At 47.6% G+C, this 23,089-nt stretch overlaps 1 protein-coding gene and 2 non-coding genes across 3 annotated transcripts in view; all 3 read right to left on the bottom strand.

Moving 5' to 3' along the window:
- LOC119444971 (Na(+)/H(+) exchange regulatory cofactor NHE-RF1-like) overlaps nt 1-13,882 on the bottom strand; it is a 50,940-nt gene extending 37,058 nt beyond the window's left edge. The window contains exon 1 of the mRNA XM_049663777.1: nt 13,691-13,882. The gene's annotated coding sequence lies outside the window, so the exon portion shown is untranslated. The remainder of the gene's footprint in view (nt 1-13,690) is intronic.
- On the bottom strand, nt 13,682-13,753 carry Trnaq-uug (transfer RNA glutamine (anticodon UUG)). Its single transcript has one exon. It is a non-coding gene; the product is annotated as a tRNA-Gln (tRNA).
- Nucleotides 13,761-13,832, bottom strand: Trnae-uuc (transfer RNA glutamic acid (anticodon UUC)). The gene has a single exon. It is a non-coding gene; the product is annotated as a tRNA-Glu (tRNA).
- Nucleotides 13,883-23,089: the final 9,207 nt, after the last annotated feature.

Genomic DNA, 23,089 nt, shown 5'->3' with positions numbered 1-23,089 from the left:
TTATATGGACACTTCAAGCGGATTTCTGCCGTCCGCGTCGCCGTCGCCGTGAGGTTCCGTGTAAAGTCCAAGGGCGATAAAATCGCCGCCGCTCGCCGTATGTGTGAGTGAAAGCGTGCGGGGGACGCGCGATTTCACGGAGAGCGAACGCACGGCGGAGAGCAAACGCGACTTCCCTCGCGCGAACGGCCGTGGGGGTAAGCGAGGAGGGAGAGGGGGTGACGCTGTGCTGCGGCACCAAATGCGTATCTTGCAACCGGGCGCAAGGGGAACTGGCGACGCAATCTCCCACGCGAAAGGAGGAAAACGGGAAGGAGAGCGTGGGACGCCGGGGGGGGGGGGGGGTGCGTCTACTCTGCCAACAAATGCGTTCTTGTACTTTGCGCCGGTGCGGGCTGTCGGTGTTGTCGCGCGCACCGTATCTTGAAAGCGATCTCCACACGGCTCTCACCTTTGTATGCGCTGTGCTTTCACCGCTCAGTTTCTGTTGAAGTGATAGACCAGCACGAACCTTCGGTCGCTGCGGCGGCCGCCCTTCCTCACGCCAGCGTTTTGACAGCGGTTGTCTGCGGTCATTGAGTGTGATCTATTCATTTTTGCTTGTGCGCACTGACACCACGCTTGTTCCTTCAGTTAGTAAGCGAATGTGACAAGTTTATGCAGCCGATAAAACTACAATCCCTACTCCGTATAGCTCATTACTAATTTGCTATCGCAATCGATGCTTCGCCTTTCGGGCGAAACTGCGATATTTATTTATTTATGTATTTATTTATTTATAGCATATAACAAATATTACAACTGCAGAATATTGATTGCATCCATAGAATTGACAACTAGCAAGGGGTTCACCGTAAAAAACTCGCATAATACGACAGCGCCTCACTTATAAAAACTGCAAACATGAATGAGAAACTACTGCATCAGAATAGTATCACACACTGCTTGACCATAGACAGTCAACTAAGAAAATAAATGTTCATAAATACGTAAATATACAACAGAGTGCACACACACTCAAAGTAAACATACCGACATGTGATACGGTATGATTCCAGGGAAATACGCAACATTTTTTTTCTGCAATATGATGTCGACTGTCTATATATATAAAGGTATTCGTGAGGATTCTGTCACACTAGATAAACACACTAAAATTATCCTCTAACCTCAACTCATCTGCGTGATTCTTCTTTCTGGGGTTTTACGTGCCAAAACCAGTTCTGATTATGAGGCACGCCGTAGTGGAGGGCTCGGGATTAATTTTGACCGCCTGGGTTTTTTTAACTGTGCACTACGACGCAAGCACACGGGCGTTTTTGCATTTCGCCTCCATCGAAATGCGGCCGCCGCGGCCGGGATGGCTAGTTCAAAACTCATCTGCGTGCTAAAAGCATGTTCTCGCTACAGGAAACCTGCAGTGGTTGCTCGACAAGCAAGCTTCGTGGTTGCAGGTAAATGAATGTGGGCTAGCGAATCGTGTCACGAGCAAACGCTTGACTTGAGCAGTCGCTCCAAGAAGTGAGCTAACAAAAAAGCCAGCAGTTGGCACTGCGAGGGATCCTGTTTCCCCAAATCTAACTGCGCCGTGTGAAGGCTTTCTGCATGGCGTATCAATAATTTCAGTAGAATAACATATTTATCTTCTGTGAAACTTCATCACCTTTGCTGAAGTTGTAATACGTGATAAGGAGATTTACTGACGGCAAGCGGCAGGCGAAAAACCAGTTCAGTCGCCAGAGAGCAACGGTCTCAACGCCAAGAGCTCGTGATCTGCGCTCGCGCCCTATATCTATGAGAGCGCCCCACTACTGCTTGCTCCCTGTTCTTCTTCTTCACTACAATAACCCCGGCGGCGAATCCCGGGAGCCATCCTGGCGACTCAAGGGGACGCAAGGATGAGAGGGTCGTGATGCAGCTTGAGGCGGCTGACGTGGACCGTGTCGCGACCGAGACGGCGCTTGTCCGAGGAGGGGTTGACCGGCTCAATGACATAAGTGACGGGAGACCTGCGCTCGATGACGCGGTATGGCCCGTGGTACTTGGCAGCAAACTTGGGGTGAGGCCAGGAGAGTTGAAAGGTATGCGGAGCCCGACGAGGGATCCAACGGCAAAACTCAGCACATGCTCATCGGTGTCGCGGCGATCTTTCTGGAGGGCTTGGCTGTCGGACGTGAACGAGCGGGCCAGCTGACGCCACTCCTCGGCATGCTGGGCATGGGCATGCTGGGTCGCAAATGCTGGGCATGCTGGGTCGCAAATGCATCGTCGCAGGCCGGTGTCCAGTGGGAAAGGTCGCTGGGGCCGGCGAGGAGCTTCGTAAGCGGTGTGATGATGGAGGCGAAATTTCGGACGAAGCGACGAAAATAGGAGGTCAAGCCGACAAAGCTTCGAAGTTCTTTGAGGGTAGAAGGCTTCGGAAACTCGGCAACAGCACGTAGTTTTTCCGGGTAAGGGAGAATGCCATCTTTGGAGACGACGTGGCCGAGGATGGTAAGCCGGCGAGCCCCAAAGTGACATTTCTTCAGGTTGAGTTGAAGGCGTGCGTTTGTAAGGCAGCGGAGAATTTTGCGTAAACGAGAGAGATGTGTAGCGAAATCGGGAGAGAACACGACGACGTCATCCAGATAGCAAAGACATATCTTCCATTTCAGACCGCGTAAAATGCCGTCCATCATCCGTTCGAATGTTGCGGGGGCATTACAAAGTCCGAAAGGCGTCACGGTAAATTCATACAGGCCATCCGGTGTGACGAACGCCGTCTTGGGACTATCACATGCCGCCATAGGGACCTGCCAATATCCCGATCGCAAGTCGAGGGAAGAAAAAAATTCGACACCTTGAAGGCAATCGAGGGCATCGTCTATTCGAGGAAGAGGATAGACGTCTTTGCGAGTAATCTTGTTGAGGCGTCGGTAGTCCACACAGAATCTAATAGAGCCATCTTTCTTTTTGACCAGCACAACAGGAGAGGACCAGGGGCTGCAAGAAGGCGTAATGACTCCGCGCTGAAGCATGTCGTCAACCTGCTCCGTAATGACACGACGTTCCGCAGGTGACACACGGTAGGGGCGCTGTCGCAAAGGAGCGTGAGGCCCAGTGTCAATCGTGTGAACAACCGCATTAGTTCGGCCTAGGGACGCTTGCGATAAGTCAAACGAAGTGCGGAACTCGTGTAGAAGGGCAAGAAGCTGCGTCCGTGCAGCCGGATCGAGGTCGCTGTCGATGGAACGGTGAAAAGATTCCGAGAGCACGGCGTCGGACGCAAGGTTAGGGGTCAGGGCGTTCAGCGGATGCTGAGTCTCAGGCACAGAGGGGTCAAGGGGTACGATAACAGCAGCGTCTACAGGCTGAACGTGGCCAAGCGTTCCATTTCGGTACAAAGTCAGAGGGCCAGAATTGGGGTTGCAAACAAGTAGTCCGGTATTGTCCTGATGAAGCGCGAGGATGGCAAAAGGCAGTGACGTATTGTGGCGGCGACGAAACAAGTCAGATGGCGTGAACAGAACGGTGGCGTCGGAAAGGGCGGCACAGGAAACGGGAACAATGACGGCACTCTGAGGTGGCAGGTCAATATCGGCGGTGACGACAAGCTTTCTATCCCCAGGACCGGCCACATCGGTGGAAGGCGTCTCGGGAAACACAGCGAACTCTACCTGAGCACGAGCGCAGTCGATAACAGCGTGGTTACGGGACAAAAAATTCCACCCGAGGATCAGGTCATGGGAACACGAGGCCAGCACAAGGAACTCAACGCTGTAGATCACGTCTTGTATGAGCACTCTGGCCGTACATGCTGCAACGGGTTGAATATATCGAGCGCTCGCAGTACGGAGAGAAAATCCTGAAGGTGGCGTCGTCACTTTACGGATAGAACGGCAAAACGTATGGCTCATTACAGAAATAGCGGCGCCGGTGTCCACAAGCACAAGAGTTCGTACACCGTCAACAAACACTTCAATAACATTGGCGGGGGACAAACGAGGACTTAGACAGGTTGACGACGGCGCAGCTCGTGCCTCAGAAGCTGCTAGTCAGTTTTCCGCCTCACCAGTATTGTACCGACGACGCATAGGCGAAAGAGAACGGCGGCGCGGTGAGGGGGACCGACGAGCAGCAAAAGGTTGGGCATCGGAAGTGGGCTGGTGATCACGGGCGCATGTCTCAGGCTCTCGTTCTGGCTGCGTGCGATAGGGAGGTCGGAAGGAGTAGTCTGGATATCTCGGCATACTCGTGGTCGCCGCGAAGCGTCGGCGACACAAGCGCGCAACATGACCCGAAATTCCGCAAGCATAGCAGATCGGGCGGTTGTCTGCAGTGCGCCAAGGATTTGCGTACTGTGGCTGCGCCCCGAAAAGCACCGTCGCTGGTGGTCCAATTGGTGGTTGAGGGGTTAGTACTGGTTGAGGACCTGGCTTCATGACGGCATCCGCATACGTCAGAGGCGCGGCAACAGGAGCCGGAGGAGCAGCAGACGGCACCACAAATGATAGCGGCGCGGTGACTCCAGTCGATTGAAAGGTAGACGGCAAAGCCACGGTGACCTGCTCCTGTATCACCTGTCGGATGGTTGGAGTCAGCCTAGGCTTAGGCACTTGCGTGGTCGAAAAAAATGAAAGCTGTCGAGCAACTTCCTCACGCACAAGCTCCTTAATCTGTGACAGGAGCGCCGTGTGGTCGCCGCCGATGGTCAACGCAGCGAGGGAATCGTCTGTTGACGTCTGCCGCCGAGCTAGGACGCGCTGCTTACGTAGTTCGTCGAAGCTCTGGCACAAGGTCACGAGTTCAGACACGGTGCGTGGGTCCTTGGCCAGCAACATCTGAAAGGCGTCGTCGTCTATGCCTTTCATGGTGTGCTTTATCCTGTCTTGCTCAATCATAGAAGGATTCACGCGATTGCACAAGTCAATGACGTCTTCAATATAGCTCGTGAAGTTCTCGCCCTGCTGCTGCGCACGTCCGCGTAGACGCTGTTCAGCGCGAAGCTTGCGCACTGCGGGGCGACCGAACACTTCCGCGAAGCTCGTCTTGAAAGCCGTCCAATTGGCGAAGTCTGACTCATGGTTACGAAACCAGAGGTTTGCGAAGTGTGTTAGGTAGAACAGGACGCTGCGTAGTTTTGTAGCGTCGTCCCACTTGTTGTGCGCGCTCACCCTTTCAAACGACGTTAGCCAATCTACTACGTCATAGTCATCGGTGCCGCTAAAGAAAGCGGGATCGCGCTGACGCAGCGCGCTTGACACGATGACCGATAGAGCTTGGGCCGCGTCTTGCTGGGTGGCGTCATCAGGCATTCTCGGAGCAGTGGTGGGCAACGTCCGGCTTCGGAGTTCCAGGTTTGAAGGGGGTACCCAGCACCTCCACCACTTTGATAAGGAGATTTACTGACGGCAAGCGGCAGGCGAAAAACCAGTTCAGTCGCCAGAGAGCAACGGTCTCAACGCCAAGAGCTCGTGATCTGCGCTCGCGCCCTACATCTATGAGAGCGCCGCACTACTGCTTGCTCCCTGTTCTTCTTCTTCACTACATACGTAACGATTATTTTCATTTCCCATATTATTTTGCGGTCCTTTGTCTTTGGTTCGCACAAGGCCAGAACCCCGTTATTGCCAAGATTGCCCACTGCGCGGGACGGAAGATGATAGATTACCAGAATAGGGCAAACAAAATTCTAGCATAATACGACCTCGAATATCCTCATGACTATTCACTTTATTATTCGAAGCAAGTCAACCCAATGTCAATGGATTCATCCCTACACATTTTAATTATTTAACGATACAAGGACTCGAATGACGTCAGTGTTGGCGTGAAATTAATTTCTAGCTCTCCATTACCTTTTTTTCGTTCCGATTGATTCGAATGGGACTTAGAAGCGAGTACTTTCGCTGGATTTGGCAACGCTGGCTCAACACATGAGCAAAGAAGAACGTGAAATGAAATAGAACGTTCCACAATGCGGGTCAAGCATTGAAATTATCAGGGATTTAGGTGTGCGCCATCAGTGACGATCTGGGTGATGCACAAAGCTGCCCTATCTGGTGTCAGTACATGCCGACGAGAAATGCCAGCAGTATTACAGATTCATTTCAGGTTGCAGCACCCATGACTTTGCTTGCCCTTCAAGCGATTCGCAACTGACTTTCAGCAACACGTTGTCTCTATCTTGAGTAATCTGTCCTGGTGTGAGCCGCGAGGCAGTCATGCACAAAAACGCCACTGCCCAGCCTAATTTTGTTACAAGGCACGGACTGAGTGTGACCAGGTTAAGTAAATTTTTGGTAGCCTTCACAGAATATGGAAGAGCGGTGTTATACGTGACTATATACTGCCGTTACACCCTAACTACCTGCCGAACCACAGCTGTTTTGGGAGCTTCACAGCCACTATGGTGAATCAATGTTCAGGTAGTATTACTTCATCTTCCCTTAACGTGTTACATGCATATTAAGTATCGACTTTGTTTGAACTTTACAGGGTTCACCAGAGGTAGCGCTTAACGAGACATTAACTATATGGCTACATTTGCAAGTAAACTAATGAAGAAACGTTTACTCCACCGCGGGTAGAGCACTGCACGGGCCGATTTTTGCAGCCCGGGCCCGGCCCAGGCCCGTTTTTACATTGGGCGGCCCGCCCGAGTCCGATCAAAACTTTTATGGCGAGACCCGAGCCCATAGTCTACGTTACCCGCCCGGCCCGGCCCGCCACCCCTTTACCACAGGCCCGAGCCCGGCCCGAGCCCGGCTCGAAACCGGCCCGAACCCGGCCCGAGACTGAAAAATATATGTTTTCAGAGTTGAGAGGCCCGAGAATAACTCACTGCACGTTACATGCGCACCACCAGAAAGCCCGAACCCAGCCCGGGCCCGCGTCAAAAAACCCGAGCCCGGCCCGGGCCCGGGTCCAAAAGCACACGCCTTGCCCGAGCCCGGCCCGAGCCCGTGAAAAAACTGCTCTACCCGGCCCGGCACAGCCCTCGGGCCGGGCCGGGCCCGGGCTTTCGGGTAAGCCCGAGCTCGTGCAGTGCTCTAACCGCGGGTAAAGTAACAAACTTAACCGAGGTAATCGAGATATGTGTTCTTTGAAGAGTTTATCAAAAAAGTAAAAAAAAAACGTTGATCACCACAATCTCCACATTATGTGTTACTTGCACCAACAATTCTCGAAAAAAAATGGAGGACGCTTAAGCTTCGCCTTTAAGAGTAGAAAAGAGTAGAACGCGATAGCGTTATCGGGACCCGCTCACATCGCATCGTTAGCATACGGCCAGTAGGCTTCATTCACTGCAATATTTAACGTGGGAAAGCCAGCTTACGAAGACTAAGCTTACACCAATCCCCTTAAAGTCGGCTTCACTTTTAAAGTGAAATGCATTGCTGGAAAGACGTTTTTCCAGGGGCAATATCAGTGGTATTAAATTAAAATGTGAAGGACCTAGCACCTTGTCTTATTGTTTTATAGTTTGCTATTGCCCCGACGCGCGCAAGTCTGGTAGAAATGCTGCAAAAGGGGTTTGTGTTTGAGTTTCCTCGTAGCAGAATTAGGCTTTCTCGTACATTCAAATCCCAATCCGACGGCGAATCCGACGCCGAATGGTAAAGTCGTACTTTACCATTTTTCTGACGTATTTCACTGTGCGAAATTCAATTTTTGTTCACCAAAACCTTGCACCACGGGGAGGGCCTGCGCGGTCGATGTGGTTGGATGGTTTTCTCCGCCACCCTCGGTCACACGCCGGTCGCCGACGCCGGATTTTCTGCGACACGTGGCCGCAAACGCTATTGCGTTAAAACAGAACATGCTGACAAAGTATAATACCCAATTCTTACTAGTATTTGTTCTCCATTTGAACCATTCAGCATATGCACGCAAGTAATAGTGCGTCCGTAGAAAACCGCAAGTGTAGTGTACAACAATTTCAGGCAGGTCGCGCCACCTCGTGGAGTCGTATGAACACGATAGGTTGGCGGCGTTTTCCAACTTAAGATTGTAAAAAAAAAGTATGCATTTTACCGCGGTTTCCGCCTGATCTTGCGTTTGCTTCTCCATGGCGTGACATAGGTCACCCTGGCGACCACGTGAGCGCGCTTGTGTGCGCGCCACGATTGGCGTAGCCGTCTTTAATAAAACAGTTTGACGGTACGGTGATCGCGACTCGGTACGTTGCCCCTGCAACGCCTACGAAACACATGGAAACGTTCATGATAGACATGTTCGGTTGGGTGATGCCCAACGATGATACACCCATTCTCATCGTGGCGGCAATATTCACTACAGCAGACCCACCACAGACTCCACTTCACTGGCTTCCATGTTCACAGTAGTGGAAGGGCTCTGAACTTTGTTCTTAATGCTTTGATTTTACTCGATTTTCTCTGACAATTTTGGTTGCAGTGTTTCTCTCTCGCTTTTGTAATTTTGCTCTAGGACATTTCTTTTTTCTCAGCAAGAGTATCGCTAAGATATCGTTCGGTAATTCTGCCTTCAATTCAACTACATGCACTGCTACAAACGAACCAAAAACTATGCCCGCTAGACGGATCGCAAGAAAGTAAATGCCAGACAAACGTTTTCGGCAACGGGAAGCTTGCCTTAACTACATTGTGATAGAGCTTGCGTATAAGCAATTTGCTTGCTTAATTAGCGAATGCCTCGATAATTGAGAGGGAACCTATCTTTCGTTGAGTGCGTAGAGAATAGCTTTTAGCCGGTATTCATTCTATGACTGAATTGTACATTATTAATGATTTCGTGGTTTTCTCCACTTCTCCAGCAACCCTGCGCGTGCCTTTATTACAGCATAAATACTGCTACCCAAATACTTTCGCTGTCACCCTAGCCCCCAGGCGGACAACAACCAACAATTTCGCGAGTACGTCATGCTTGCTCTCAGCGCCTTACCTCAACAGGATCCTTGTTCACCACTTTGCTCCGCAGGGGTAGTTGAACGGACGTTCGGGTGGGCAAACAATATCGTTCTTCTTCTTCTACCGCTGCTGACGGTTATCACGTGATGATGACGATAATGAACCTCTGTGATGGCTCGCACCCCCTAGGAGGATAGGCCAAGAATTGGGCGCCAGTGTGTATGCTAAAGAAAATTCGTATTTGAAAACGAGAAACGCTAGGTAAACCACAAACAAAAAACAAAGGCAGATGTTGCAATAACTAGATTTCCATGTGAGCGAGCAGTCAGGCTACCTGAAAGGTGAATGTTAAAAGCGGTTACAATCAGAGAGAGTTAATATTAGCAAAGAATTTTGAGAAACCAATTTAGGTCTGACGCAATACAGATACAATTATTAGCAGGGTAATCGTTTTGTGTCGGTTAAATAATGAAATACTGCACAACACACGTCTCTGTGACTATAGCCTAGTGTCGAGGCCCCAAAGGATAATAATACTGGTATGGTTAATCCTGATCCAATTTTGTAGAGTGGAGCTTCGAGTAATAACTTTCTCTGGTGTGAATATCGTCTGCATGATAAAAAGTAGTGTTCTATTGATTCAATTTTCTTACAGTTGAGGCATACAGGGGACATCCGTCAGACCAGCTCTATGTAAATAAAAAATCGATTTCGGGATGAGACAGCGTAATCTGGTGTGTGTAACTTCCAATTGCCGAGAAGGACATCACTGTTTATTCCAGCAAAAACCGAGATTCTGAAAATCTGGAGATGGTATCAGCGGTAAGTTGCTTAAATAATTTTGCAAACAAAATTTTCTGTATCTCGATGCAGTGACGTAAACTGTATCCGGTAAAAGAGGGATCAAAGGTCCACTTAAAGACGTTCTGGCTAATAAATCTGCCATTTCGTTTAGATATAAACCGCGTGCATGAATATCTCTTTGTCTTCTTCTCAAGTCATATTTCGTAGCAATTCTTTTACTTCTTATGAAATCTTTTTTTTTTATATCATGCCGTTCCGAATGACCAGCCCTGATGATTATTAAATGGCGAACTATTGTGCGAGACCACGATAAAGGACCTTACTGCAGATTCTCGCGGCCGATGTTCTGCAAGACTGGCTGTAATGTGGCCTGTAAGCGTTTCATTGCGGGTAAGCACTACAATGTTCATTCCTGGAGACACTGGCGTCAACGATGATAATTTCGTTGTTAGTTACGCTCTCTTCTGTGTGTTCTAAGCATGCTGTACGTTTGTGTGACGTGTTCTAGGCATATCATTTCATTTTCATCCTACCCATCAGGAGCAGTGCGGTAGGGTGCCAACAGGCAAATATCTGTAAGATTGATTGATTACCCCTCTATCTCTCTCCTCCTTCTCTATCTGTCCATAATCAGCTACTCATCAGAGTTGTAAGAACATAACTGCTGCCAACTCGTCATTTCATGGCTGGTGATATTTTCCTTTCATCACAGAAATGCTGCGATTTTTATTTTAAAAAATAAATCGATATCTTTTATGCTAAAGTGTTCGCTGCGGTGTAAAACGTGTGAAACATTAAAGTTATATATACATGACATTGTATAGTTGGTTATGCCCGAAAATTTCTATCAAGGATCTGCATGCAATGGTGAGATCCACAGATGGTAGCCACTTGGGCGGCTTGGGTGTAGCCGAAATTTCGAATGCAGTCCGGGACAATCCCCAAATAGAGTGGCTACTTCGAGTGCGTTCTGTCCGAAGGATAAACTTAGATAGCTTCATCAGCGGAGGAGGATTGTTATTTGTGTTTGTTATTGCGGCTGACCTCTGAAGAAAGCAACGGCGACGCTTTTATACACTAGTCGCTCAGAGGTGAAAGCAGCGACGATGCTTCAGACAGTGTGTTGCTCGCAGGCGCTTTAATAATGAAATATTAAAGTATTGTATCCATGAGTCGGTCTCAGTTTTGGTATTATCGGTTTGTGTTTGGCGTCCACGCCGACATCCTGCCCACATTTCCTGACAAGAAAGGAATTGCTCTCTGCATCCCTTGTTGTCGAAACGCAATTATCTATCTGTCAGTGCTTCGGGTAAATACATATTTGGCATCGATCTTTAATAGACTTCCCCTTCGCACAGGAAACCTGATTTCACCTAATTAAAACAGGACATTTTTGTAACAAAGGGAGCGAAACTTGAGACCTGGAATAGAGACCACGATTCTCAAGAGTAACAGGAAATAATTGAGGCAACGATAATTTTTATTCATTCTGTCGAAAAGAGTTCATTATTACTGAAGGAAAAGAACGCCGAACAGCCATTTCTGGAAATTCAGTGCTGAAGTAATCTCAGTGCCTTTTCATCAATGGGACTTAAAAATTATTTGAGCCGCTTTGGCATGGGAATGTTCTCGAAGCATTCTCGGTTGACAGATTCGTTTCGTTGGCAAGTAATGTAGTGTTTTTTCCCGATAGACTATTACCTACATCCGAGTAAATGTTAACAATATAGATGGGAACAAAACACAGTACGCCCTATCACCAATTGATTTTCCGTGAGTCTATAAAATACCCTAATAAACGGCGTGGAGTGCCTATGGTAGAACTGTCTTAATGTAGAATTGCCACTTTCGAGACAGTTATCTAAAAAGTTCGTGATTTTCCTTACAGTCGCTGATATCCGAGGTACTTGCCATTTTTCATCAAAGCTCACCGGCGAGGGCAGAAGAATGCCGCTGACGAAAACTCATTTCTTGAATGGACAGGTGCTACCAAGACAAGATCTTCTCTGGCGGGTTCAGATCGATTTGGCTTTCGTGGAATCTGGGTTGTGCGTTCCAAGCACTTTCGTCTCGTAAATTTGACAGCTTCAAGCGTTCTAGAGCTTGCAGCACAACGAAACATGTGTCAATATGAAGCTTGCAACAACCAAAAAATCAGGCGCCACTCCACTACTGTGCAGGTGGGTTACCAGTTAAGGAGTTTACCACATGCCATAGAGGTGACATACAGTTTAGATCAAAGGTATGAGCAAATTTTATATTTCTTGAGCGCTGACGGCGGTGATTCCGAAGACACACGCACCTTTATTTTGACCGGCGGTCTTTATCGGCAGCTTACATTCACTTGGAAGACTATGGCCACGTCGGGGAGCCGGAGGAAACTAGACTCGCGCGACGGGACCGCCACGTCGGGAGGGCGGAAGGAAACTAGGCATGCAAGCGCTTGGAACGACGACAAAGGGAGGGTGGTGCGAGCGTAGACATGGCCTACGCTGGTCGCACAGTGGTGCATCTTTGAGAAACCCTTGTTATCTACCTGAGAGTCTACTGATTTTGAAAATGGTTTCTATTGGTAACTCTACTGAAAATGCATATCCAAGGGATGACACGTGTAAGCTTTTGCATAGAATGAAGCGATCTTGGATCAAATTCGGGGGCTGAGTTTTTGCACCCGCAGGTCTGTTGACGGACACGGAAAATGCACAGAACCGTAGCCATAGACAGCTTCGCTGTAAGAAGACACGCCAAGTGAGCGTACAGCTATGAACGGAGTGGTAGTAATGAGTAATTAGCGAAAAAAAGTTCGCAAGAAAAAGCCCCGATGCGCTCGTTCCAGCTACGCGCGCCCAGAACCAACCGGATCCAAAACTGTGGCTTTACTCAACAAAATATGTGGGCTGGTCTTGAAGTTAAACGGCTTCAGGTGAAGTTAAGGCAACTCAACAACGGTTGGCATCGAAGATAGGCGAGGTCTTCTGCAGGAGCCTCTCTATTCTCCTGAAAAATTCAAGGGACCCTTAGTTACCTCTATGTGGATGAACTGCGAAAGCATAGCGACCAGCGCGCGATTCCTATGCTCTTTCAGTCGTTACGTATCTACATGACCGAAACGTTTTGATGCATTGTGTAATTGCGACAAACAATGGTGTTCATCCCAAGGAGCGCACAACGCAATGTCGTGGGTTCGAATCCCGCCAAAGGTCGAAGATTCGAGTGCCTTAATTACCTCTACATTAAATAACTGTGCATTAACGCTTCGCCTTAATTAAAAACGACGGTCGCGGGTTTGAGTGCCATAATGAACCTTATCTTAATTAAACCTGCCCTAATTAACATCGCCTTTGTTCACCCTGCCTTAATTCACTCTGCCTTCATTATTTTTTTCTAAGTTAAATTTGCCTTAATTGACGTCATCACTTGCCTCGATTGGTTCACTTGGGCTCACTTGACTTTTTGGACCATCGTGGTCAGGCTAACGCAGGATTTTCCGCCTCATGAGCCATATAATGCCTTCGCGTTAATAACGAATATGGTAAAACACGTAACAAAAAACCGCATGGTACACTAATGCGCCCCGACATACATTGTCTTTATTCGATGTCAACCACTGTTGATTTACCTTTTCTAGCGTTCTTATTGGTCGCATTCCAAGACGTAAATGTTCTGCTTGCATAAGGTACGAAGACACTCAATACCATTCAGTCACTTAAGCAATCGCGCTTTGACACCCCGCGGTTTCGCAAGAACTCGGCGTGCGTTGACGCTGGTGCATTCCGTTAGCATCAAACATTGCCGCCACAAAATAATTGGGCATACCGTTGCTTAAAGAAATTGTCAAAAAGAATGAATAACAAATCGATTCATGGTGGTTTTGATACGACCAATATTTCAACGCGGGAGAACAGGAGCAACGCGTACAAATGGAATGATTCGTGAGCTATTATTCAAAATAGCGCAGATAATATATGCGGGAATTAAAAGCGAACCCGATGGAAAAAAAAAAACGAAGGTCTCACCGAGACTCGAACTCGGATCGCTGGATTCAAAGTCCAGAGTGCTGACCATTACACCATGAGACCGAAACTCTTCCGACGCCGGGAATCGAACCCGGGCCTTCTGGGTGAAAGCCAGATATCCTAGCCACTAGACCACGCCGGAACGCATTTACCGCAGCTGCGGAGGGCCTACGCTAGGCACGGACGGATATAAAAAAAGAACAGCAGCACGAAGATTGCGCAGCGACAAAAACAACAGCTGCTGAGTTTTACGCTTTCGTTTCGCGTGCGCATCTCGCGGCTTGGTCAGTTACGGGATGCATGTGGCTTCCGTCGTGCCTGCGTTATTGTTTGCTGATGTCGTTCCAGCGACGATGCACACATTGGGTTTTATGCAGTCGGAATACTGGAGCGAAATCTGGCGCTAGCCGCCTCGATAGCTCAGTGGCTATGGCGATGCGATGCTGCATTCGTGATGTCCACAGTTCCAATCCCAGCCGCAGTGGGTGCATCCCATCACTGGCGGAATGGAAGAGATCCACGCGCAATTCTTTTGGCGCCTGCTTAAGAGTGCCTGCCTAGTGGTCAAGATTATTCCGGAGCCGTTTCCACTAAGGTGTCCCTCATAGCCCACTGTGCATTTTATGGATGGTAAACCTTACGGTTACTCGTTTTACATTGGCGCTCCAATGTGAGACTGAAAATGAGGGTATTTGTACGATTTGGTAGTGTTTCGTAGCTTCATACGAAATCTCTAGATGTCTGTGATTCTTGCCTTTTTGTAGCAAAGCTAAACTGAGGAAGTAACAGAACGTCATTACTGGCAATCCATTTCTGGCATGAACACAAGATGGCACTTCGTTTTCAGCTTTCTGAACAGCTAGAATTATTAACGTAAATGTTCTGCTGGTTCAAAATACCATAGCATGCTATAGATCTCAAATATTGCACTTTATAGCGTCCTGCGATTTCGCAACAACCTGACGTCCGTTACAGATGGAGCATTTTCTGTCCAACAAAAATTGCCACAACGAAGAATCAGGCATACTTGTCAAAATTGTCATTTTAGAATATGCTAACGAGGATGAGGGCGAAAGCCTGCGCGCTCACGAGACGTTCATTAAATTTCTCGACATTCTTATTCGATTGCGTTGTTACTTCCTATTAGTTGTTTTCTCCCACCAAGATCGTGGGTTCGAGTGCCTTAAATAACTCTACCTTAATGAACTGTTTCTTTATTAATGTGACCCTAATTAACACCGAAGGTCATCGGTTCAACTCACACCAAAGATCAAGGGCTCAAGTGCCTTAATTAATTCTACTCGCATATTACGTAACTGTGCCTTAAAAACTTCACCTTAATTAATACCAATTATTGTGGGTGTGACTCCCACCAAGGGATGTGGGTTCGAGTACCTTAATTAGCTATATCTTAATTAAGGTAGGGTAATTAAGGCACTCGAACCCACCACCTTTGTTGGTGACACCATGTGGCAGGGTGGCACCATGAATTTTGGTGCCCTAACGCCGGACATCGTATTTTTCGACCCATGAGCCATCTTAGACTTTCGCCTTATAAAGAGACTCGACTCAGCAGCTCAGTGGCTAACGGCGTTTCGTTGCTGAGCGCGAGGTTGCGGGTTCAATCCAGGCTGCGGCGGCATTCCGATGGGGGAGGAATGCGGAAGCGCTCGTGTACTTATATTTAGGTGCAGGTTTAGCGAATCCTGGCTGGTGAAAATCAATCCGCAGTATTCCCGTTACGGCGTGCCTCCTAACCAAGCGGCGTTTTTGGCACGTAAAACACTAGGAAACACGTAAACACTAGGTAAAACACTGAGCTAAGCTAATCAAACGTTGGATTGCATGCGCACTTATTACAATAGCCCGGTAAATGGCTTCCATGCCCATTCTTGACGTTATTGCAGTGCTGACGTGCTCCACTATAAGCACTCTCCCATTTGTACTGTATACAGTTTATATGACAACTTTGCGGTATGCGCTAAATCAGGATCAATAATTCAGGATCGCCAGTCAGCATCTAAAGTCTGTAAAGAAGTACGTTTATCTAGGTTAATTAGTCACAGGGGACCCTGATCATCATCAGAAAGAAAAGACAGAAGAATAAATTGGGTTGGAGTGCATACGGCTGGCATTGCCAAATTTTGACTGGGAGCTTACCACTGTCGTTGAAAAAAAAAAAAAGTGTACAATCGCTGCATTCTACCGGTGCTGAGCTATGGGGTCAAAACTGGGAGGTTAATAAAGAATCTCGAGATCAAGTTAAGGACCGCACAAAATCGTAGGCTTAACGTTAAGAGACAGGAAGAGAGTGGTGTCGATCACAGAGCGAAAGGGGATAGCCGATATTCTAGTCCACATTAGGAGGGGAAAATGGAGCTGGGCAGGCCATGTAATGCGTAAGATGGATAACCGGTGGACCATTAGAGTTACAGAATGGATACCAAGAGAAGGGAAGCGCAGTCCCGGACGGCAGAAAACTAGGTGGGGTGATGAAGTTAAGAAATTTGAAGGCGCAAGTTGGAATCAGCTATAGCGCAAGAACGGGGCATTTGGAGAACGCAGGGAGAGGCCTTCGTCCTGCAGTGGACATAAATATAGGATGATGACGATGATCATGAAAGCAACAGTCAACCTTATCATACCACTGAACACTGCAGATACATTTCAAGGTACGCTGCACTGAAAAATAAATTCCCATTATGCCTGTTCGATAGCTTCTTTATAGGTTGCGCGATAACGTGCGCGCGTGCGGCTGCACGTGCACTGGTCTCTCTTCTCATCTTTTTTTTTTCTTTGCGCGCTGGTTCCGAGCGTATTCGCTTTTATTTCTGCGGGATGTTTTCACATACTGGAGTGACGAGAAAACGAGTAACCACCGCTTCCGTTAAGCGCGTTGTCTGATTCGATAAACCTTGCTCAACCTCGTGCTACAATTACTTCTACGGTACTGCCTTAATACACGAGGCCGCTACGCCTCTCTTAATCAGTTTACATTGTGCGCTGTCATATATGGCAACATTGTTTTCTGGGATCTGGGCTGATACGCCTAGCATGCATGTGCATCCGAACAAAACCTCAGATTGGGTCAAGGAATTGAACACATTTTTTTTCTAACTTTAAGTTGTTGTTTTTTTACCTAAGTCGCCAGGGAGAATTACTAACAAAGACATTGATGATGTTCTTTATACGTCCAATTTATGAATGCCAACGAACAGCTAATTATTCGTAAGCAATGCCTATAAGTGGAAAATTTCAGGAGCCGAAACCCGAGATATCGTAGATAATTTCCAGTTGAACAAATAAATTTTAAGCGAACCCGACGCAACAAGTAAAGGCCTCACCGAGACTCAAACTCGGATCGCGGGATTCAAATTCCAGAATTCCGACCTTTACACCACACAGCTCTTCCAACGCCGACATCGAGAACAAAACCCGCGCCTCTTGCGTGAAAGCCAGGTATTCTACCTACTAGACCACGCCGGAACCCGTTTGTTGCAGCTGCGGAGGGCCATAAAAACAACAGCCTGCCGAGTCTCGCGTCAGCGCTGCACATCATGCGTCGCCGGCAGTTAAGCGATACACGTGGCTGTTTGCACCTAAGATGCAACGTTGCATCTAAGATGAAGTGATTGCTGTGAGATTGTCGCAAACCGATATTTTCGGTCTGACAAAAGCGGATAAAAGGCCTTGGTTGCGTAAAAAGCCTGTGACAGCACTTAAAAAACTTTGCCGTGACTGTTCCCAAGTCCACATTCTTGTGTATTTATCTAATGTGGCTGTAACTCCAATAACACTTACCACACCGCCACCCATAACGAAGCTGAAACAATGAACCTGCGTGTGGCATATCTCTTTCTCTGTGTGAAAATCGGCATAGCCCTCCAGGAAGACCTCCTATCTTTCTTTTCCCTCTCTCTCTCTCTTGGCCAGTTAAAAAGAAGTTGACATAGCGGAAGGTGCTAAAGAAGTTGTTTTCGGTGACTGCGTACTTCTAAGCTCAGGAGGTCAGCTTTCAAAAGACCGCAAAACTTTTTTTCTGTAGCAAGCTCCAGTTAAAAATGTTCGGTAGAGGCCGATTTTGCGCTTTCGAAGAATCGTGTCGCAATGTGCCTGACTCTTGGCCGATAACCGTGAGTGGGTATGTGCGAAAGACTTTAAGGTCATCAAATCAACATCAACATGAGACACCCACACGCGAGCGTGGTCGAAGACAAAGAAGAACAGAGCATTCCCACGCGGAGGCTTCATCGTGTCCCTCGGGATTGACTGGAACATTTATTATCGACTTCGGGCTACCCTCTCACGGTCCTGGTCACTTGCAGAGTGGCGACGTTGTTTCCGTTTAATTCAAGGTGCGCGGCCGGCAATAGCCATGGCCACGTCGAGCGCCACGCCCCAAACGGTGCAGCCAAGCAGCGAGGGATGCATTCCAGGTGAGCGACGACACTGCAGTGTGTCACTTTCAACAGAGTTCAAACAGAAGACAGAATCGACTCGTTGAGTTCGAGCTTGTAAGACGGGATGATCTTAACGCTAGCACACTTCGACGCACCATAAAACTGATGGGACTGCCGCGCTCAAAAGTGTTCGGTCCGGCTTGTTCGCATTTGAGTTTGCAGAAGTAGAGAAAGGGTACTTTCGCTTACGTTCAAATTAACATTGTGATTTTAATGCGATAGCATTAAGGGCTCCGTGTCGAAGAAAATCAGGCGTCGGTGACGGCGTCGGCATCCGCGTCTGAGAAAATCGTTCCGAACGACCCCGACCAAACAGGCCCTACGCGTGGCGCGGAGGCGTTTGTGAACTAATTCAATTTCTCAATGTACCATCCATAAGGAAAATCGTAAAGTACGACTTAACCACAACCTAAAGACATGACAGCGTCGGATTGTAATTTGAATATGCGAGAGCACATAATTCTGGTACGAGGAAACTCAAACACAAGCCCCTTTTCCAGCATTTCTAGCATTCATACAGCGGCGCGCCCAAGTAGGTTGCTTGCAAAGACACCATCCAGATGGCGCTCGCCTCCTCTGCAGCGTAAAACGGCAGCGGCCCACAGAGGCGAAGGTGTACAAAAAAAAAAAAAAGCTCCAGCTGCCGGGAAGCCTGACAAGCATTTTGAATTGAATTGAATTGAATTGAACTTTATTTGACAAATTCAGAAATCTTTCGAATCGATAGCATTCAGAAATCTTTGAATGCTATCGCATTCCGCTCTTAAAAGCGAAGCTCAGGGTCCTGCCATTTTTGTTTGCCCCTTGAACCTTTTCAAACACGTCTCAGATCTTAAGAATGGTAAATTAAATTTTGTGGGTATAGTATGGGACATTTTCTTTATATAATTACGAGCAATTGGCACGACACTAGAGTTAGCAAGGGAATGGTAAGGTTCTATATTGGCAGAAACTGCGCCATGCTGTTGTATTTTCTGTCCGTTGAATTTAGCAGGCTATTTTGGTTGTCTCGCGGTGGTTAATTCTGTTCGGCAACAACCAAAGGGTCTAGATGCTGCCACGAAAAGTGAATGTCCTGCCTTGCGGAGTCAGAATGCCTGAATGGGATACAAGTTACACTGGCCCTGAGGGTATTGTAAATAAATAAATAAATAAATAAATAAATAAATAAATAAATAAATAAATAAATAAATAAATAAATAAATAAAAGTTGGCCCATTCCAAAAATGGAGGAAACATTAAAGGTTGAAATGCTTGAATTGAACTGTACTGAGAACAAGGGACCAAACCCACTATGCTTTTTGTCCGTAAGTGTTATTTACTTTTGGTGGACCGCGTTCGCTAATGGCATGTCCAACAAGACGATTGGTCGGCATCTGCTTTCATAAACAGTTCTAGCATAAGAATTTTCTTATCAATACGGGCCTAAGTTTGCAATGCGCCTTGTAGAGGAATCTATACAGGAGAAAAAAGAAAGCAACGTGTCTGCCCACTCACAGGCGAGATGATGAAGAAGAGCTCGACGACACCGGAGGCGGAGCTGCAGCGAAAGGAACGCAGCTACCAGGACTGCCTCGAGTTTCTCATGCCCATCTACCTGCTGCCTTTTGTCTTCTGTGATAAGGTACGCGCATGGGAAAGTTCTGAGTCGCATCGACACAAAATACTTGCGAATGTCGTCGGCTATCATTGCCAGTTTTATCTTATATTCTGAAATAGCAATGAGCACCACTGCCAACGTACTGAGCCTCCGATCCTAACTTGCTGTCACTGTCTTAGCCAGGAACTTATACTCGGAGGCTGACGATGGGAGGAGATTCAGAATGAGACCACTTGGGGGATGCCCGGTATCAGCGCATAAAGCAGCGATATTTATACGCCCAGAGACAAAACAATTAAATTGGGACTAAAGTTCAGCCATGAAAACACTTGTCAAATTGAATGCGATGAGCATAGCATTCCGTTTGACGTCACTGCCTTGAGCGTTCAGCCCTTCTGGCATGTTTGAAGGGATTTGAAGAGAGGTTGAGAAAAAGCGTACATTTTATTATAGAAACTGCACGTTTACCATGTTGTGTGGCTCGCGGGGGTGCCGTATAATGACCGAAACACATTCAGTCGAAAGCAATTTGGGACACTTTGCACTCGACTCAGGTGTTAACGGAACATTGACGCTTAAATTTCAAAGTCGATATGTTTGTCTTGTTCGGTTCTCCTGTATACATAGGTACATCTGATCAACTAATAATGGCGAACGTTGCATAGAACATAATTTATTGTGGTTTTAAAGTAAGCGAGAATGCTCATCTGAATTGTCAGCTCTTTTTGACATCATCATCAGTATGTCGCGTTTAGTGGCTGCTAGGGCTCTGTGACGTTTTGGTGGCTCCAAATATATTCTCGATGCCATAGTGTCGGATACTTGCGCGGAGCACGATGGAACCTCGGATCCTCGCTTCGATCTGGGGCTGTTCGTCTACCCGCAAGACACACGGCGCGATCCGGAGTCCGCCTTGTACCAACTGCCACACGCAGCCGATGTTCAAGTTACTGCAGGATCTGGCTGTAGATCGCACGGCATACGAACCACCAATTCGCGCAGACTGCGTGAAATCTGCAACAGAGCGGCGGTGGTTGCGGGCCGGTTATTCACCGGTCTGTCTCCACAGCGAGGCGTTCGCGTATATCGCCACTCACAGACGCATAAAAATCCGTCAAAATTTGTTTCTGTGACGAAATAGCAACTCATAGAATAAAGCTATGGGAAAAGTGCGCCTGTTCTCCCAAGCAGTGCCTGATCGGAAACTGCAATGACGAGCATTTCGTCTCGCGGACGTACAACATATGCCAACCGTCTCAGCGAGGCGGTTCGTCGACACAATAAATACGGTTCGTCCTCACAATAAAGACGAGCACGATTTATGGTGCAACAGGCTTGCCACTAGCAGACGTATTCTGCAACTATGAGCTCCTGAACCTCGCCGGTTTTTCGAGCCCACGAGTGTCCGGTCAGTTGTGAAAGCCGCAGTGCGATGCTCTTATAGTATTCGGCGCGCGTGTTGAAGTAACGTTAAAACTCATCTAATTATCAACGCCAGCATTTGTTATACGTCAATTTGGAGGGTTTATGGTTTTATTCCTTGGCTATCATGCACAGACCTACGCATTAAAACGTAAAAGTCACAAAAGAAGTTTGGCTGTCAGTGGTCCTTAAACTTAATCGTAAAGAAGACACGCTGTTTGATGGGCAGAGACCGCCTTGTGACTGCTATGTTTCGGTCCTCAGTTGAGAAGTCCTCGTCATCTCACTGAGCATTCGATTTGTCGTAGCTAACATCTTATTTTGGAAGCCGGATAAGCACTGTAGCTCACGGCATTTACTGTTCGCCTTCCGCTGATGACTCCAAATCCATACACGTTTTGCCGTTTCATCTGTCACAAAAACGACAAGGCAAAGCACTCTTATTGCTGTATACTATTTTCTCGAATATTGAGTATAGCCTTATGCCGCAGAAAAGCAAAGCATTCGCTTATTTAGAGTCTACATGTATCATTTTTACGCAAAGTGCGTATTCAAGCTTCGTAGCACAGTATACCGTCGTAGGGTAGTAAACGCTATCTCAATTGCACAAATGAAACAGAATTTCTTGTAGGCGTGGTGTCGTCATTCGTATAGTTCAACAAAAATTGACAAATAGGCACCTCTTCTTGTCTGTAAGCGATCTCTTAGAGTGGGTGCGCCCTTAAATGCCAACTGCAGCGAAATTTCACTTTGACAAATTTTTTTGATAAATGAGTAGTACTTATGCTAGTATGTATACCAAACCAATCTTGCCAAAGCCACAGAGACGGTAATCGTATGATTGTTTTGGTAGCAGCCTGTAAACAGCACCTAAGCAGACGGTGGGTGCATCTGGTACTGTCGCATCGTCCATGTCGCAAGTTCCAGCACATCGCGTCCGAGAATTTTCAACGCACCGCGAGTGTGGACGGTAGGGCTGGCTCGCGTAGTCATGCCTGGAAAACCAGAGTGACCAATCAGAGCACAAGGTAGTATGAGTGGTCTCAGCGTCTCACACGAGGAGAGGGCTCGTCGCGGCATCCCCTTCGGTATCGACGCTAAGCAGCAGCGTGGCCTCCGAGGCAGGTGACGTCGTGCCCAAGATCCGCGCCTTTGTTCAAGCGTCCCTTCCAGTGAGCGGCAGTGTCGCCGTGTTTATCAGTTTTGGCGAGCTTTTCATGACGATGCAACCATTGATCCAGCTCGAAATTAAAACGGCAATTTTCCCACGTAGGGCGCTGCATATCTACCTAATCTTAAACTTTGTTGCAGTTGGCTTTAAATATCCCACATCCTACGAACACTTAAATTACGAACAGCTGTTAGCATCACTAACATCCACACATATATTGAACTAAAGTCGCCTTCTCTTATACTGTGCTGAGTCTGTCAAGTGTGGGCTTTTAGACAAAAACTTACACTTTCTCTTATGCAGGAGGGCATCTGCATCTACTGCATCCTGTTGACGGTGGTGGGTCTCGTGGGCCGCCTGCTTCCGCCAGCCGTAGCCGCGATGCTGCCTATCGCTATTCTGCCCCTGGGCGGCGTTTATGGCGCGGACGACCTGGCCGCTGAATACCTTGGTGTTAGTATCTCGAAAGCAGATTCCACTTATTGCTAAGGGTGTTCTTGCTCTCACCGTTTCGCGACGTCATACGTCAGCAGTGCCAGAATTCAAAAATATTCGTTGCTACCGTGCGATAAGCACACGACCGGTGCAGTAATGTACAGGCTTTTGCTGTGACCTGGAATATAATACAGCGAATACGTTAGGCCTCACACGTTCTGAGTCTTTATGAGTGCTTGCCTTTGATAACACCTTCAATAGATAGTATTGCATTAGAGAGAACGTAAGCAAACCACTGCACCCTTACGTTC

The sequence above is a fragment of the Dermacentor silvarum genome, chromosome 3 (assembly GCF_013339745.2).
Source record: "Dermacentor silvarum isolate Dsil-2018 chromosome 3, BIME_Dsil_1.4, whole genome shotgun sequence".
In the NCBI taxonomy this organism is placed as follows: domain Eukaryota; kingdom Metazoa; phylum Arthropoda; class Arachnida; order Ixodida; family Ixodidae; genus Dermacentor; species Dermacentor silvarum.
The sequence above is the reverse complement of the archived record's forward strand: the minus strand, read 5'-3'. Positions and strand labels throughout refer to the sequence as shown.